Source organism: Podarcis filfolensis (genome assembly GCF_964270895.1).
Source record: "Podarcis filfolensis genome assembly, chromosome: 14".
NCBI classification, from domain to species: Eukaryota; Metazoa; Chordata; class Lepidosauria; order Squamata; family Lacertidae; genus Podarcis; species Podarcis filfolensis.
Window position 1 is genome coordinate 25,371,004 of NC_139616.1, and position 17,378 is coordinate 25,388,381.

Here is a 17,378-nt window from a genome sequence, read left to right on the forward strand (position 1 = left end):
TGGATGGGGATTAAGCCAGCAACTCCCAGCCCAGCCAAATAAAGCGCAGAATTGGGCCTGGGGGTGAAGTTTAGGCCTTCCTTAGCAACCAGCCTTGGGGAGCACACCATGACCATAGAGGACGCTGTAACCATGGCGACTGGCTGTGCAGGGACTCTCTCTTGGGCCAGAGACTTAACCTTTAGTAACCTTTGTCTGCGTCTCATGACTGGAGGGAGGCAATAAAAGCCTCTCCCTGAGATGAGCCAGATGGAGCCCCTGAAGGGAGGGGGATGCGGCCCCTTCTCTCGCAACCCCTTTTTGCATCCTTCTGGAAATAGGACGGTGGGATCAAGGCCTGACCTTTTTGGAGGAATTTGACTTTGTGCTCCATTTTTGGTGCTGGGGTCGTGTTTTGGCATGGACAGAGCCCCTGTCATCCTTGAACTTTAATATAAAGACACAGCCTTCAAAGTGAATCAAAAGAGAGGGGAGACTTTCACTTCTGCTTTATGAGAAATCTGAGGCTCGGTATAATAATAATAATAATAATAATAATAATAATAATAATAATAATTTATTTATTTATACCCCGCCCCTCTGGCTGAGTTTCCCCAGCCACTCTGGACGGCTTCCAATCGAGTGTTAAAACAATTTGTTGTTGTTGTTTAGTCGTTTAGTCGTGTCCAACTCTTCGTGACCCCATGGACCAGAGCACGCCAGGCACTCCTGTCTTCCACCGCCTCCCGCAGTTTGGTCAGGCTCATGTTTGTAGCTTCGAGAACACTGTCCAACCATCTTGTCCTCTGTCGCTCGCTTCTCCTTGTGCCCTCCATCTTTCCCAACATCAGGGTCTTTTCCAGGGAGTCTTCTCTTCTCATGAGGTGGCCAAAGTATTGGAGCCTCAACTTCACAATCTGTCCTTCCAGTGAGCACTCAGGGCTGATTTCCTTAAGAATGGAGAGGTTTGATCTTCTTGCAGTCCATGGGACTCTCAAGAGTCTCCTCCAGCACCATAATTCAAAAGCATCAATTCTTTGGCGATCAGCCTTCTTGATGGTCCAGCTCTCACTTCCATACATCACTACTGGGAAAACCATGGCTTTAACTATACGGACCTTTGTTGGCAAGGTGATGTCTCTGCTTTTTAAGATGCTGTCTAGGTTTGCCATCGCCTTTCTCCCAAGGAGCAGGTGTCTTTTAATTTCGTGACTGCTGTCACCATCTGCAGTGATCATGGAGCCCAAAAAAGTAAAATCTCTCACTGCCTCCATTTCTTCCCCTTCTATTTGCCAGGAGGTGATGGGACCAGTGGCCATGATCAAAACAATACACAATAAAAAACATGCTAAAACAATACAGCATTAAATATTAAAAACTTCCCTAAACAGGGCTGCCTTTTAGCACATTCCCCATCCCAAAAGAAACTTGGGAACTGGGGTTTGTTAAGGGTGCTGGGAATTGTAACTCTGTGACGTGCAAACTTGTGTTTCCAGGATTTTTTGCGTGTGGCAAGAGATGTGTGTACGCAATCTGAGTTGGGTCCAGTCTTCGTGCTAAGCATTTCTACCTGTGACTTTGCTGGATTTCCCCTTTCCTTTTCGAAAGGTTCCCCCCCCCCCAGCGCTCCACTTGATAAGGCCTCCAGTCCACAGCCTGCACTCCCCTTTTGCATTAATTCAACAGAGTTTCTGTGCTGTACAGAGTTCAAGGGAGCTCACGACAGCTTTGCCCTCCCTCAGTCTTCTGGTACATCCTTCCCTCTGGAGGTTTATAGGCCAGAGTTGGTCAATGAACAGCTGGGATTGGAGTAGATCATATGTTAAAACAAATGTAGACCTTAAAAGAAAAAAAAAGTATGGGATCCAACTATTTATCGGACTGTTTTCATGATCATAATGTCATTTATATGCCACCTTTCTGCAAATGCCCAAAGCGTCTTACGATGAAGAAAAAAGGAATGCATCTCAAAATCAACTATTGCAAGAGCAATTTTGTAATATAATAAAGCAACAACATACAGTAATAACAAATATAACAACATGCAAAACCCCCACATTTCAGTACTAAATATATAACAAGATTGCATTAGCAACATTGCACCCCCTGGCATTAGCAGAAATAACAAGGGAGCTTGACAGTTTCATCTTCGTCCTTATTATAAGGCTTCCAAAGGCAGGGAGTGGGGTGTCTGGAAACCCCTCCATGATGCATGACTTATAAATTGTTGGTTAGTTTATACGTAATACATAAATATCCAGTAGAGTGTTTTGGTGGAATGAAGTTTTAAAGAAGTTTTCTATTTATTTTTATTTAGTTATTTAGCCAGATTAGCAATATTTATACAGTGGTACCTCTGGTTACATACTTAATTCGTTCCAGAGGTCCGTTCTTAACCTGAAACTGTTCTTAACCTGAAGCACCACTTTAGCTAATGGGGCCTCCTGCTGCTGCCACGCCGCCGGAGCACGATTTCTGTTCTCATCCTGAAGCAAAGTTTTTAACCCGAGGTACTATTTCTGGGTTAGCGGAGTCTGTAATCTGAAGCGTATGCAACCTGAAGTGTATGTAACCCGAGGTACCACTGTATACTGCTTAATCAAAAAGGGTTGTAGCTCAGTGGTAGAGCACCTGTCTTGCATGCAGAAAGTCCCGGGTTTAATCCCCAGCAGCTCCAAGTGGAGTTGGTAAAGTCCCTTGCCAGAATCCCTGGAGAGCTGCTGCCAGTCAGTGTAGACAATACTGAGCTAGATAGACCAATGGTCTGACTCGGGCAGCCTCTAATGTGCCTCAAATAAGTTTCTTAAGTAGTTTACATAAAATAATACAAAATACTCATTTAGAATGGTGATTAAAAACAAACATTAAAAAGAAAAAATTATAAAAATATAGATAAAATCAACAGAAGAAGAATAAATGTTAAGAATGAAAAGGAAAACAGGGGGCATATGGCTCTTGCCCATCTGAAATATGCTTGCTTGCCTATGAGCAGGGTCACAAGAAGCCCAGATTGCTGTAACTGAGTCTATATCATTGCTAGGTGGGTTTGATTCACTGAAAACAAAGTGTGGGCAATAGTTGGTGGTTTGAGGAGGATGAGACACAGTATTGTAGGGTTTCCATCTAACCAAGAGCACCATCTGTGAGGGAAGGGACTGCTAGCCACGAGTCTGAAGAGGTTTGAACTGACAAGGTTTATTTTGTTTTGGAAAGGGAGGTTAGTGTTTTGCTTCATGCTTGCAGTGGCTGGGAAAGTAGCACACTCCGAGTGAGAGTCCAAGTCACAACGCCACTATTGCGTTGCGTTCACCAGTTTCTTGCTTTCTTCTTTTTGCACCCCAGACCCATTTATTTTAATGGGGCTGATTTTTCAGGAGGTAAGTGGAAAGTGTGCAGGAGTTGTGCATGGAACGGCTCTTGTACAACTTGCACTCAGTGGAATCTGTAGAGGAGGTTCTGTTTCTCCTGGCTTCATATTGTTTTGTAAATTCAGGTAAGCAAGCTGTATTATGCTGACTACAAGCACAGTCATATCCAGGTGCTGCTGTCCTGTAGTGGTTAGCATGTTGGACTAGGACTCAGGAGATCAGAGTTCAAATCCACACTTTGCCTTTAAATTCACACGATAACCTTGAGCCAATTGCAGCCTCTCAGTGTAACCTACCTAACAGGATCATAGGAACCAACTCCTAGGGGCTGAGGAGTCTTCAGCCCCCCCAATAAAATATTTGAGGGGGCCAGGCCCTCCCAAAGTTAATGAGCATTGCCATTCAAATGGTGTTTGTGCACCACATATGTGATTGATTATGCAGGGTAGGGCTTACTTGTACCCCTCAAGTTGGCACCCCCTGAACAGGATGGTTGTGATGTGAGGGTAAAATGGGGAGGGGGGAACCACAAACGCTGCTTCAAGCTCACTAGAGGAAAGATGAGATATAAATGCAAGGATACATTAAAAATAATTGCGTCCGTTTAAATTTCACCAAGGGCATGGTTTGGGAAATTTGAGTTTGTCCACTAGGCAAAGATACCTCCAGTCTACTATGCCTATAAATCAGTTATCAGAGAAAAGCTAAGCCCCACTGAATTATGTAAGACTTATTTTGAGTAGATATGGTCAGGATTGCGCTAAAGGAGGGTAGATCATTGGGGGGGAAATGCCTGTGTGAACACGTAAACCTCTCTCCAAAAGGGAGCAGAAACCAGCTGTAAAACTCAGTGACTTCTAACATCAGCTATTGGCTTTTGAAGCTCTTTTTGGAAACTTAACTTCTGGGTGTGGGGGAGAGAGACAGCTACTGCTCAGCTGCGGACAAAGTGAAATTGCTTTGGTGCTTTATTGGGTGCTGTCCTGAAAGAGTGAAAGAATCTGGCCTTAGAATAACACTTTCTCTCCTTCAGCCTTGGAATCTCTCTCTCTCTCTCTCTCTCTCTCTCTGTGTGTGTGTGTGTGTGTGTGTGTGTGTGTGTGTGTGTCTCTCCTTCCCCCTTTCCCCATCACTTTGAAAGTCCTAATCTGTGTACACTGTGAACCACAAGATGCAACCAGTTCTGACTTTGACAGCTGCTGGGGGGTAGGAAAGGGGGAAGAGCCTTGTGGCTGTTGCATATTTTGAAATCTCTTGTGTGTCAGTCTGTGTAATAAATGCCGCTGAAGCAGGTTTAGTTGCTGGCTTTAGATGTATCTCACTAAATGTTTCCTGCATTGCACATGTTCCCTTCCCTTTCAACCCCAGAGAAAGACTTCATTCCTCATGCTATGAAAAGTTCATTTCTTTTGAGTGTGTTTTGTGTGCGTGTGCTGGTGGCATCATAGAACTGTAGAGCTGGAAGGCACCCTGAGGGTCATCTAGTCCAACCCCCTACAATGCCAGAATATTTCACCCAACGTGGGTCGTCATCTGTGTTACTGCTGCTCCAGTCTTCATTCAAATGATATTTCTTGTCATGCAGGACAGGGGTGGGCAGAAGGTAGATTTTGGTCTACCAATAGATCTCTGCACAATCTGCAGTAAATTTGCAAGGGTTCCTGATTTCCAATTATTTAATTATAGCAACCGGGGGCAGCAAACTTTTTCAGCAGGTTCACTGTCCCTCAGACCTTGTGGGGGGCCGGACTATATTTTTTTTGGGGGGGTGAACAAATTCCTACGCCCCACAAATAACCCATAGATGCATTTTAAATAAAAGGACACATTCTACTCATGTAAAAATACGCTGATTCCTGGATCGTCTGTGGGCCAGATTTAGAAGGCGATTGGGCCAGATCCAGCTCCTGGGCCTTAGTTTGCCTATCCATGAACAACACAATGTCTTTTCCCACCTAAGTGAGGCTGTGGAACTGTCAAAAGCAAACCAGGAGAGGACTTTTGTGTGAAAGGACTGTGAGCTCAGCTCACTTCTGGTTACAGGGAAATGCATCTTCCAATTGCTGGTGCTAACTGGGAGTTGATCCCCAGGGTTTTTCCTAGCCCTGCCTGGAGATGGAATCTAGGACCTTCTGCTTGCAAAGCAAGTGCTTTGAATCCCATTCCTATATCTATTCTCTGTTGGTTGAACGAGGATCAGAGTTGGTCCGAACCCTCCACAGTCACTGATGTACTTCCTCCTTCTCTCCCTCTGTCTGTCAGTCTATATCTATTTTTGCTGAGCTGGGTGGTGAAAACCAAGACAGCTGGCATCTATCGTGTCGTGGCTATAAATTAAAAAGCAAACAGTTGTACCTGAATTAAAACTGGCTTATGTTCTGTTAGTGCTCCCTGTCACTGTTTGGAGGTTTGCATTGGATTCTATTTATATAGTTGTTGTTGTTGTTGTTGTTATTATTATTATTATTATTATTATTATTATTATTATTATTATTATTTTATTTATACCCCGCCCATCTGGCTGGGCCTCCCCAGCCACTCTGGGCGGCTTCCAAAAAAATATTAAAATACTATAATACATCAAACATTAAAAGCTTCCCTAAACAGGGCTGCCTTCAGATGTCTTCTAAAAGTCTGGTAGTTGTTGTTGTCTTTGACATCTGGTGGGAGGGCGTTCCACAGGGCAGGTGCCACTACCGAGAAGGCCCTCTGCCTGGTTCCCTGTAACTTGGCTTCTCGCAGTGAGGGAACCGCCAGAAGGCCCTCGGCTCTGGACCTCAGTGTCCGGGTAGAACAATGGGGGTGGAGACGCTCCTTCAGATATACTGGACCAAGGCCGTTTAGGGCTTTAAAGGTCAGCACCAACACTTTGAATTGTGCTCGGAAATGTACTGGGAGCCAATGTAGGTCTATATGACTTCTAATACAATTTGTAACTGTACTAGAACAACCTTCTCCAACCGGGTGCCCCCCCAGATGTTTTGGATTGATGGGAGTTGTAATCCAAAACAACGGGCAGGGGGAGGGGGCACCCGGTTAGGGAAGGCTGGAGCTTCACGGGGACTGGCTTGCGCAGAAGAAAAATAACACAAAACTGTGTGTCTTGAACGCAGCTGTTTCTACTTAGCTGAGCGAGTAGAAGGGGCTGGTGATCTCACTTCCCTCCAAGCCTCCTGTGTAAGCACAACACTTGGAAAACCGCAGCGAAGTTTCCTGAGCCGCAGAGGCAGCAGCTAGAGAGCATTACCCGATATTGTAGCCCTTGAGGTGGAGATTGCGTAGCTGTTCATTCAGCCTCTAGAGGAAGCTTGATCCATACAGTCAGCTGATGGGGCAGTCAGTGGGTGGAAGGAAACTACAACTCTTGGTTGACTAGATGCTGACCCCTTTCATGGAGCAGGGTAAGAAGTCTTCTTGGCTTCTGATAAGTATTGCCTTTGCGGAATCTGTCTGGTTTCCAGCAGGCTCCAGTCGGAGGCCTCTGGAAGGTCCTAAGCAGGGCTTGGAAGATGCTATCTGCACTGTTTGCCCTCATCTGCTTCCTAATGCTGAACACAAGTGTCAGAGCTACCCTAGGTCCCAGCTCACAAAGGACCAACGCTGCTTCGTTGTTAAGTACAAAAGTCTTTATTGAAGTTCAGTTTCACTTCCAAAGCTGCAGCGCGCAGCTCTACGTCTCAACCGTTAGACCGCTGATGCTCCGTCTGAGTCTCCTCCCCCTTGACACCAATTTAAGATTCTAGCCTTGCTCCACCTTTTCCGCTGCTCTTTCCTCCTCTGGGTCCACCTGCCCGCCGGGGTCTCGCCCTTTCTAGCCTCCTCTGACGCTGATTCCCCTGAGCCTTCTCCCTCCCTCCGGCGGGCTTTAGGAGCTGGTTCCCCATCCGGGTCTCCTGCTGTCCCGCGCGCCTGCACATTTGAACTTGGCGCGCGCGCCCAGCCAGCAGCTTTCCTCCTGACCGTTTCACTGCTGCTGTCACTGCTTCCCCCTTCGGGGGGAACTGCAACTGCTGCAACTGACCTCCCTTCCGTTCCTCCACTCTCCGATGGAGGCGTGGTCAGCCCTGACTCCCTCTCTGGAGGAGACGCTGGCCCTGACACATGTGACTCTTCCCCCCCACTACGCTCTGGTGGGGAAACTGGTCCCGATCCTCCACTGCTGTCTTGGGGTTCCCCTCTGGCTCCTTGTTTCTGGTGCGTCCCCCCTGGGACCCCCCTTGCCCTGACCATCGGCGCCCCCTTCTGGGAATCTTCTGATTCGCTGGAGAAGCTCATGGAATCTCTCGGGCCACTGTCATACTCCCCTACGCTGCCCTCGGATTCTTCCCCTTCGCTCTCCAATTCCTCTCTCCCCATTGCTCCTGCTCCTGATTCCCTGACAACAAGGTAGTTCTCATCCCCACACATTTGTCTTAACAGCCTTTTCTTAAAAAAAGAAAACCCCACCCAAACTGACCACTAGCCACATGTGCATCATTTCACACAACACAGCAGTGGTTTTCTAAGTTTGCTCTGAGCTTAACTGCCCACCATTTTCACTGCGCGATTCTGTCAGCAACGATATTCGTAAGAAGGAAGATAATCTCAAATCTGTATTAATCTCACTTGCATCATATTGATTTATTCACAGCAGGGAAAGTGGAAAATGAAAACCTTGGCCTTTAGGCTTTCCATTTAATGGCTTGGTCTTTGTCTCCGGCAAAATTCCCTAAGCAGCGAAAACGTCCTGCCTCTGTGGAGAGTAATGTGCCATTAATAGAAGGGACAAACTGGCTTGAAGTCTAACATTTCTCAAAACATTTTATTTTTGGTGCAAATATGATTGGTGGTTGAGCAGCCGTTGCTGATTCTAAGACCTCGTCACAACGGGCACTTTGTTCTTCGGCCTTTTGCAAAACTCACCTCAGATCTGGAGCTCTGGAAATCTCTTTAAACATCGAATGCGTCTTCCGTTGGGCCTCTGTTGACCAATAAAATTGTCCCTGGCAGTCGCTGGAAAAAAGAAGACTTAAAAGCCCATTCTGCTATAGTTAAGATGATACAATACTGTACTATTTTGCTGTTCTCAAACAAAATAATGTTTGAACTGGGCCCCCATTAACCATTTTAAAGGGTTTTAAATTAGTGCCATTAAAGAAAATATTTCTTTTTTAAATCATCATTATTTTTATGGTGCTTTGCAGCCTATGGGAAAGTAATGGCGTGTGAAGGTCCATGGAAATGAGCTGGGTAGTGGCAGTGCCTGGGCTTTGCTCCTGTAAGTTTCTGGGTTCAACTGCAGTCCTTGACATCTCCAGTAAAAAGGCAGCAGAGATACAGTAGATCTTGGAGAGATGCTGTTGGCCTTGAAAAAAGTTTCCTGGGGAGGTTGTGTGTTATTCTGGAAGTAGATACAGTGGTACCTCAGGTACTTAATTCGTTCCAGAGGTCCGTACTTAATCTGAAACTGTTCTTAACCTGAAGCACCACGTTAGCTAATGGGGTCTCCTGCTGCCTGGAGCACAATTTCTGTTCTCATCCTGAAGCAAAGTTCTTAACCTGAAGCACTATTTCTGGGTTAGCGGAGTGTGTAACCTGAAGCGTATGTAACCTGAAGCGTATGTAACCTGAGGTACCACTGTATTTGACAAATGTGAAGAATGAATTGAGATGTCTTGCACGAGTTGCAACCATGCCTTTTTTTAAAAAGTAAAGTATTTTGGGGCTGTTTTTCTGGACAAATGCACATTCCATCTAAAGATAAAAATAGTACTAAAACTTTAAAAAACCCAAACACTTCAGATTAACAACACCTGACCTGAAAAAAGGTGTTAAAATATTTTCCCCTCCCTACAGCATTTGTCTTCAATGATTGTTTTTACAGGTACTGTAAGGATGGGAAAACACTTTGCATTAGTTTTGTAACTAGTCTTGTCTTTTTCTTTCTGTGTCATTCAATAATTTTTGCTGTTGTCTGAGCTGCTGCTGCAATGGCGATGCAACATTTTACAGTGACCAACTCTAATGTAAATAAAGATAACTGTACTGTGTTCAGAAAAAGTCTGTCCAGCCAATATTGAGAGATACTGTTAAGCCAATTCACAATTTATTATTTAGACCATATATTTTGGACTGCAACTCCCTATCAGCCCCGATCAGGTAGCTGGCGCAGAAGAGAGCTATAGTCCAAAAAATCTGGAGGGCAGCAGATTGGTGAGGACTGCTTTAGATGCAGAGGGAGGTATAGGCTGATTTGTGCAATTTGCAATGAAGCTGTACCTTTCTGCAGGTAGCTGCCTCTTTTTAGTTAGCATCCAGTAACTGAGTTTAGTTTTGAAATGGAAGTCTCAGAAATGAAATCCAGTCCCAAAAGTCTGCTTGGGCTGGAACAGAACAATCTGTGTCTTAAGACAGACTGTAATACCAGTGAGTGTGAAATCTGTGTGCTGGCGGAGACGGAAAGCGATCCATTTCAAGTTACCTTGTTCAAAGAGTAGGGTCTGTCTGCATCTGCCGTTTTTAGGCATGTTTTATCTTGTGCAGAGCCATCCATAGCTGATGTTGTCAAAACCTTATCTTGTCTTTATTCATGTTGCATTTCCAGATCCCAGATCCCCCCACCCCCTCCCCACCCCGGATTTCATGAAACTGGAGTCAGATGCAGGTCAGCACGAAAGACTCGGGGCTCTGCTGTCAGTGAAGTTAACTCTTTATTCAGGGAAATGGCATACAACTTAGCAACCCTTCCCAGCAGGTCTTGCCCCTGGGGAGGGGAGCTTGTCGCAGCAGGAGTGGGAGACTCCCTGGATTCTTCAGCAACCTCTTGATCCCCCGTCCTCTGCTTCAGCCTCGGAGTTTGAACTGCTCCCTGTCCTATGCTCCTCCTGCTCAACAAACCCTGTTGCCTCCTCCTAATCTTTTCCCTTTGACCTCTCACCCATGTCCCACCACCAATCCCCCGGCTCTGAGCCTTCCTCCTCTGAGGTTTCCATTGGGGATTCCCCAGCTGGTGCCTCCGACCACTCCTCTTCATCCAGCCAGTCCCTGACAGCCAGTATAAATTTAACTTTGTTGCTTGGATGTCTCACATTTATACCTTGGCTTTCCTCCAAGGAGCTCAATAGATGGCCATAATATTGTTCACCATTCATCCTCTCAAGAACCCTGTGAGGCAGGCTAGGCTAAGCAACAGTGACTGGCCACCTAGTGAGCTTCATAGCTGAGCTGGAATCTGAAACCTGGTTTCCCAGGCCCTAGTACAACACCTTTAACCACTACACCGCACTGCCATGTAACTATTAGGTAGGCTAGCAGGCCCATCCCTTTTTGTGAACTTGTTTGCAAGGCTGCCTTTATAATGATGCCACTTTGCACTCTCAAGGCTTACTTTCTTGAGAGCTGGAAGATTTACAGGGGCTTAGTTTGTCCAGGCTGTTTTATATAGGCAGCACCAATTCTAAATTGAAACCACGTCCATTTCTTTGCACGTTGGGAGGGACTTGTGTTGCCTGATCTCTGCACAGGCTCAGCGGCTGGTTAACTGAATGCAGCTTGAATACGGCGTAAAACGTTTCATGAGCTTGAGACAAGCTAAAGTGCAGAATCAAGAACAGAAGGGTTTGTAAATGGGAGGAACTGGGAACTGGAATAAAGAAAATAACAGCAAGAGCTTCGGGCCCTTTCTGGAACATAATGTGTTGTTTTGGGTTTGTGATTGAAAAAAAGAGGGGGGAAAAGACTAGTTGGAAGGTGTTTTTCCGCCCCTCACGAAGCAGACGTTTGGGGGTGCGGGCTTTCTTAGTAAACAGGCTTACTGCTGTGGTGAGGGGGCGTGATTTGGTGTCCCATATGTGCATTTTTGAGTGAGCTAGCTGATTTTGCCGAGGGGCATGTGGGTGTCTTTCAGAGGGCCGAGTGGGTGTGCAAAGCAAAGTCCTTAGTCACAGGCAAATGTGGGGTTTGGAAGAAGAGCTCTGTGTCTGTCTTCCTTCCATCTCCACCCCCTAAGCAACATTTGTGCAGGTCACTTTCATCTTGCCACACACTTGGGAGCCCTGCAGAAAAGCACATCCTGCTCTCAGACCGGCAGCAATGAATAGAAGCCCTGTCTTCATCTTCTGAAGTGGTCGAAATCTGTGGCTTGCTTCATGCAGGTTTGTGTCGCTTGATGTCAGGCAACGAGCTGCATGTGTGAATGAGCCATTGCACATCAATTGCCAAAAGATACCCTTTGCTTTATTGCTTAATGTTGTCTCATGAATGCAGGGCTTCTCAATTGAGTTGGTTCATCCATTCAGCCGCAGCTCAGTTGGTTAAAGCCATCACACGTACAGTAATCCAGTGATGTAGGTCCACGTGGCCACTCTTTTGTTTTTATTTCTGAAGATTTTAAAAGCAAGCATGCTTTTCTAACCTATGCATACAGGGAAAGGAGGCAGAAATAAAGTGGTGGAGACCAGGGGCAACAGAATGAATTGTACCTCCTGGGAATTGCAAGTCGGGGGAATGGCATTTTTTTAACGCTGCCTTATGTAATTCCTCCATCCCAATTATAAATTCCTGCAAGTGGAAAACCAGTATTGGTCCTCTCTGGAAGTGACTTGCAAAGGTTGAAATTCAAACAACACAGTATATGGCAAACTTACCCATTTAAAGCAATGCAGTGTACACTAAGTTGCTCGTGCACAGTGGAATATATGTATGTCTTTCCTCCATCAAGATGAAATGAACACCAAAGCACAGCCAGTAAAAGTCAGGCTGTTATTGTTGTCCATATGCCTGGGAAAATAAATCCATTTTGCCTGGCACTGAAAAGGTGAGAGTCTGAACCAGACAAGCTTCCCTGGGGGAGAGCAATTCCATAAACGTGTCTACAACAGAAAAGGTCCGTCCTTTTGTTGCCTCCTGCTCTAGGATAAGTCACACAGAAACGGGTCTCTGATACTGATCTTGGGGTCTGAGTAGGTTCATATAAGAAAGGCAGCCCTGGAGGTATTGGGGTCCTGAGTCATGCAACTTAAGCTAAATTTAGGGTGCATTCTCTCTGTTCAGTTGGGGTGGTGACCTTCCACAAAAGCTAATGGTTGGATGGACAGATGGTTGGCTGATTGGTTTGATGGATGAATACTTTTGTTTGTGATTCTTTGATTTACTGGTTACCAGTGAAAAGTCAATGGTGGAGGAGCCAAAGAATGAGAAGGGAGCTACTTGCAAAAATGGTAATACTTACCAGCCAATCTGCATCTCTTCCTCTCCCCTTCCTTCTGTTCAAGGAGTCCTCAGGTATTTGTAGTAAAGCAGTGGGTGGATGATTGGGACTTTTCATGGGAGACTTGAGTCAACCTTCCCCAACCTGGTGCCCTCCAAATGTTTTGGACCATGACTCCCATGAGCCCCAGCTAGCCGGCAAGTGTTTTTCTCTGGTTTCTGTGTCTTCTGTTGAGCAGCTCTCCCACCAGTTTGCTTGTGGCACCAGCTTCTCTGCCAAGATAATGTTCCCTCTTTCTCCCCGCCCCCATTTATCTTGTTTTTCCCTGTTTTTATTAATGGTGATATTTGCAAGAAAACCAAGCATGGTGAGCTCAGTCCTGGCTGTCTCTCTCTTTCCTCTCATCTCTCTCACTGTGATGTCATTTGGATGTGCCAATATGCAGTTGTGAAAACTTTGCTCGAGGGTTAGTTTTTTAGCTGTCCAGCACACCTAGTGTTGAAAGTAACTGCTTGTCCCTGGATGGTATTTTATACCAATAATTGCTTGCCACATTAGGAACTGCAAACAACTTGCAAAACTTTTAAGGACATAAAGTATAACGTAAAATTGAGAAAGAACAGCATGTTATAAGGAAAACCATACAGTAACCCATAAAGAGCAGCAGAATTTTCAGCAACAAAAACATATAACCAATAAGCAGCAAAATCATCTTTTTTTTTTACTAGTAATCATCATCTGCTCACCCCATCCCTAGTAACATTATGAGTGAATATGACGCAGAATAGTCTTAGGCAACCTGATGTCTTCCAGATGTTTGGGACGACAGCACCCATCAGCCCCAGATAAAACTGGGAGGGGGCTGGAATACAGTGGTACCTCAGGTTACATACGCTTCAGGTTACAGGCGCTTCAGGTTACAGACTCTGCTAACCCAGAAATAGTACCTCGGGTTAAGAACTTTGCTTCAGGATGAGAACAGAAATTGCACACTGGCAGCAGGAGGCCCCATTAGCTAAAGTGGTGCTTCAGGTTAAGAACAGTTTCAGGTTAAGAACAGACCTCTGGAACGAATTAGGTATGTAACCTAAGGTACCACTGTAAGTACTTAACCTAAGGTACCAATGTAGAGTGTCCTGAAAGAAGGTATGGCTGCCTGGAACACTAAAAAGGAGCATTCCGTACGGCAAGATCTTGTTGGATTTCCCACTTCTATGAAAATACGAATAAATTAAACCCAGGAACAGCATTCCTGTTCCATGTCATCAGGTCCAGGCTTGTGTGGAAGGGGCCGGATGCCTTTTGTCTTTTCCACCTCGAGATGTCAAAATCCTCTTGGCCGCTTCTGTGACTTCTGTTCGAGAGGGAGCACCCGTGGCCTGATAGCTTTTGTGTTGGTTTTCAGATGAGCAGGGTTGCAAATGAGCTTTTGTCTTTTCTGCATCTCTGGGAAAATGAGAGGCTGCAGATGTCGGCAAGTAATCTTTGATAACCCTGCACTGCGTAACACAGTAACTTTCAAAAACGCCTTATCAGGTCCTCCATCCTCTCCCCGCACTTTTTTTTATTTGCGTTCTCAATCTGTTTATGGAACTGGGTTTTCTTTCTCTGCCGATGGTGACTCATAATTAAGGAAGTTGGAGAGCAATAAACTCGACTCTGTTGTCTCTCCACTGCCCTTTTCACCTTTCCTTTCCCCCGAGAAAGCCGTGTCAGTCACGTCCCCCTCAAGAGGCATGAACATTTTATGCACACCCCCCTTCTTGTGGAAACTCTGAGGGTGTTTCGGTAAGGACAAGAAGGGAAAGTCTTGTTGTTGTCAGGTGCATCGGACCCCACCCCTCAACGTGGGGAAGGGGAGTCTTTGAGAGTCTCTCCTGGGACGCAGCGTGCAGCGGATGAGAGGAAATGATTCACCCTTCGCTCGCTCATTAGCAGCTTTGAACGAGGTCAGCGAGAACTGGAGGGCCGGACACCCAGAAGGGGAGTTGGTTCCAGGTCACAAGAAGTCCCAGTTTTGTCATGGGGAGAGACGGGGAATGTGACATGTGCTTCCCCCCCATGCCTCATTTATTATTTGAAAGATTTGCAGCTTTTTTTGAGAACCGTGCTCCACAAAGCAGCTCACCACGCAAAATGCAATCAGCACCGGAGTTGAAATACAACACAAAACTGTTTGGAATGTCTGTTCCATAACACTAGGAAGCTGACTACCAGAGCAGAAGTAAATTAAAGCACTGGCGACAATAGAACTCTTCCAGACCCTGGCAGCAGAGCCCTGGCTTTATAGCCTTATTTCAAGCGGCAAAGGCCTCAGGGAAGGCCTATGTCTTAAGGTCCACTTAAAAGTGCAGTGGATGGGGCCCGCCTGCCTAGCCACGGGGAAGGGCCATACCTCAGTGGCAGTAGCACCTGCTTTGTATGGAGAAGGTCCCAGGTTCAATCCCCAATGGCATTTCCAGGTGGGTGCAAAGCACTTTAGAGACAATACTGAACTGCATGAGCCAGGAGCATCCATAGCACAGTGTTATGACACCTGCTTTGCATGCTGCGTAAAGGTCCTAGGTTCAGTCCTGGGGAGGTCTAGAGAAAACTCTACTTTGAAACCCTGGAGAGCTGCTGCCAGTCATGTAATACCAAGCCAGATGGACGGATGCTATACGATAGTGTCTTGTGTTCCTTAGCACTCAGATTCTATAGTTGTGGGGCCACCGCTGTGAAGGCCCTGTTACAAGTCTTTGCTCTGTGTGTGTGTTATCCACATGCATGTGATTCTAAATAACCCTGGTTGAACTGCTTTTTTGGGGGAGGGGGCAGGAGTGGTGTATCAAACACCACTGAACCCCTTTGGGGGGAAGTGCATGGTTTTGGGTGTACAAAATACAACCCCATAGGCTGGTCCCCCGAAAGTCACTCTCTTGCCTTCTCACACATGCCACAAATACCAGAACCAGAAGTGTATCAGTGGCCTGAAAAAATCCTGGCTTCCTTGCCTGGTTGCCCTGAGGTCAGAGGTGAGCAGCTAGAATGATGTAGACCGCAGCTGGCGGGCCCTGGGACTAAGAGGGCTTGGAAGGTCACCTCTATTCTCTCACTTTCTCCCCACCCTCGGTCCCCAAACCACAAGGCCAGTTGGATAGCGAGCAACTTAAGAGGATCCCCTTTGGTCTCTTCTGTGTGTGCAGGCATCCTTCCTCCCCCCCCCCCCGCCCATCCCTCTCTCTCATCTGCCCTTCTAAAGCAGAGTCTGGTGTGAGGGGGCTGGCAAACTGGGTTTCATGACTAGATGGCAGATTTTCTCCAGTCCTGGGAGTGCTTCTGTAATTGGCAGCGGGGGGTGGGTGGAATATATTATTTAGTATTTGGCAAAAATGGGCCAATCCAGTCATAAAACCGCCTCAGGAAGAAAGTACAGGTCTGGATTATTCATCAGATGCAGAAGAACTTAAAAATATGAAAACCTCATGGCTTTTTTAAACCACCTCTGTGTCTCTGAGTCTGCAGGGATGGGTCTGTTAACAGACTCATAAGAACTCTGTAAGAGGAATAACTCAGACCGAAGAGAACTTTGCCTGCACTTGCTTCCCTATGATGGTATCCATTGACCTTATTCCAAGTCAGACCATTGGTCAGTCTAGGTCTGCATTGGCCTAGCTATGGCGTAGGGTCATAGCTCAATGGTAGAGCATCTGCCTTGCATGCAGAAGGTCCCAGGCTCAATCTTCAGCATCTCCCAAGTACTGACTGGCAGGCGCTCTCCAGCCTTTCAGGCTGCGGTCTCTCCCAGCCCTACCTTGGAGGTGCCAGGATTGAACCCTGGGACCTTTTGCATGCCAAGCAGGTGTTCTACCACTGAGCCAAGGCCCTTCCCCAAATAGGCAACAGTACTTTGACAATGTGCAAATTCAAGTGTTGTGCTCTGTCTCCTGGTGACCTTCTTGGACCAGAGTTGACTGTCTTTATTTTAAGCCAGCTTTTGCCAACCTGGTGCCCTCCTTCCAGATGTGTTGGACTGCAACTCCCATCAGCCCTAGCCAGCACAGTCATCTGCTTTTGGGAGCTGATAGGAGCACAGCCATACTGGCTGAAGCGGATGTGCACCAGGTTGACAAAGGCTGCATTAAGCAATTCCTCCTTCAGCACGCCAGAGAATTTCCTTGACATTCTGCTCTCTTCCTGTTCTGATGAAACTCCCCGCTGGATCACGTAGGGCGCTGAGACGTGAATGAATTGGTATGCCTGGAATCGCTGCTTCTTTTTCAAAGGAGTGTTTAATTTAGCAGTATGAGACTCACGACTCCAGTGGATCTGGAATGAGGATTATTAGCTTACTCACCAAAGTGCTTTTGAGATGAGAGGTCGTTCTCTCAATTGCATAGATTGGTCTTTGCCGTGCTGAAATTGAATCACCAGCCACACTCACTGCAACAACCTGGAAGATGAAAGGAGGAAGGCAGGGAGGCAGGGGCAATGGAACCTTTTATAAGAAAATAATGTAGTCACATGTTGGTTTGCCTTGTGCTGAGTCAGCTAGCTCAATATTGTCTGCCCTGACTGGCAGCAGCCCTCCAGGATTTTTGCGAAAAGAGACTTTCACAGCCCTATCTGGAGATGTTGCCAGGGATGGGACCCTGGGGCCTTCTGCAAGCAAAGCAGATGCTCTACCATCTTCCACCTAAACAGCTTTCAAGGAGGATTAGACAAATTCATGGAGGAGAGGGCTATTGTTGGCTACTAGCCAGGATGGCCATACTCTGCTGCCACAGTTGGAGGCAGCAATGCTTCTGAACACCAGTTGCTGGAAACCACAGAGGGGAAGAGGGCTCTTGTGCTTGAATCCTGCT

The 17,378-nt window shown here is 46.4% G+C and overlaps 1 protein-coding gene across 1 annotated transcript in view; it reads left to right on the plus strand.

Annotated features, from left to right (window-relative positions):
* SMAD3 (SMAD family member 3) overlaps window positions 1-17,378 on the plus strand; it is a 65,444-nt gene that overhangs the window by 26,509 nt on the left and 21,557 nt on the right. The window lies entirely within an intron of this gene.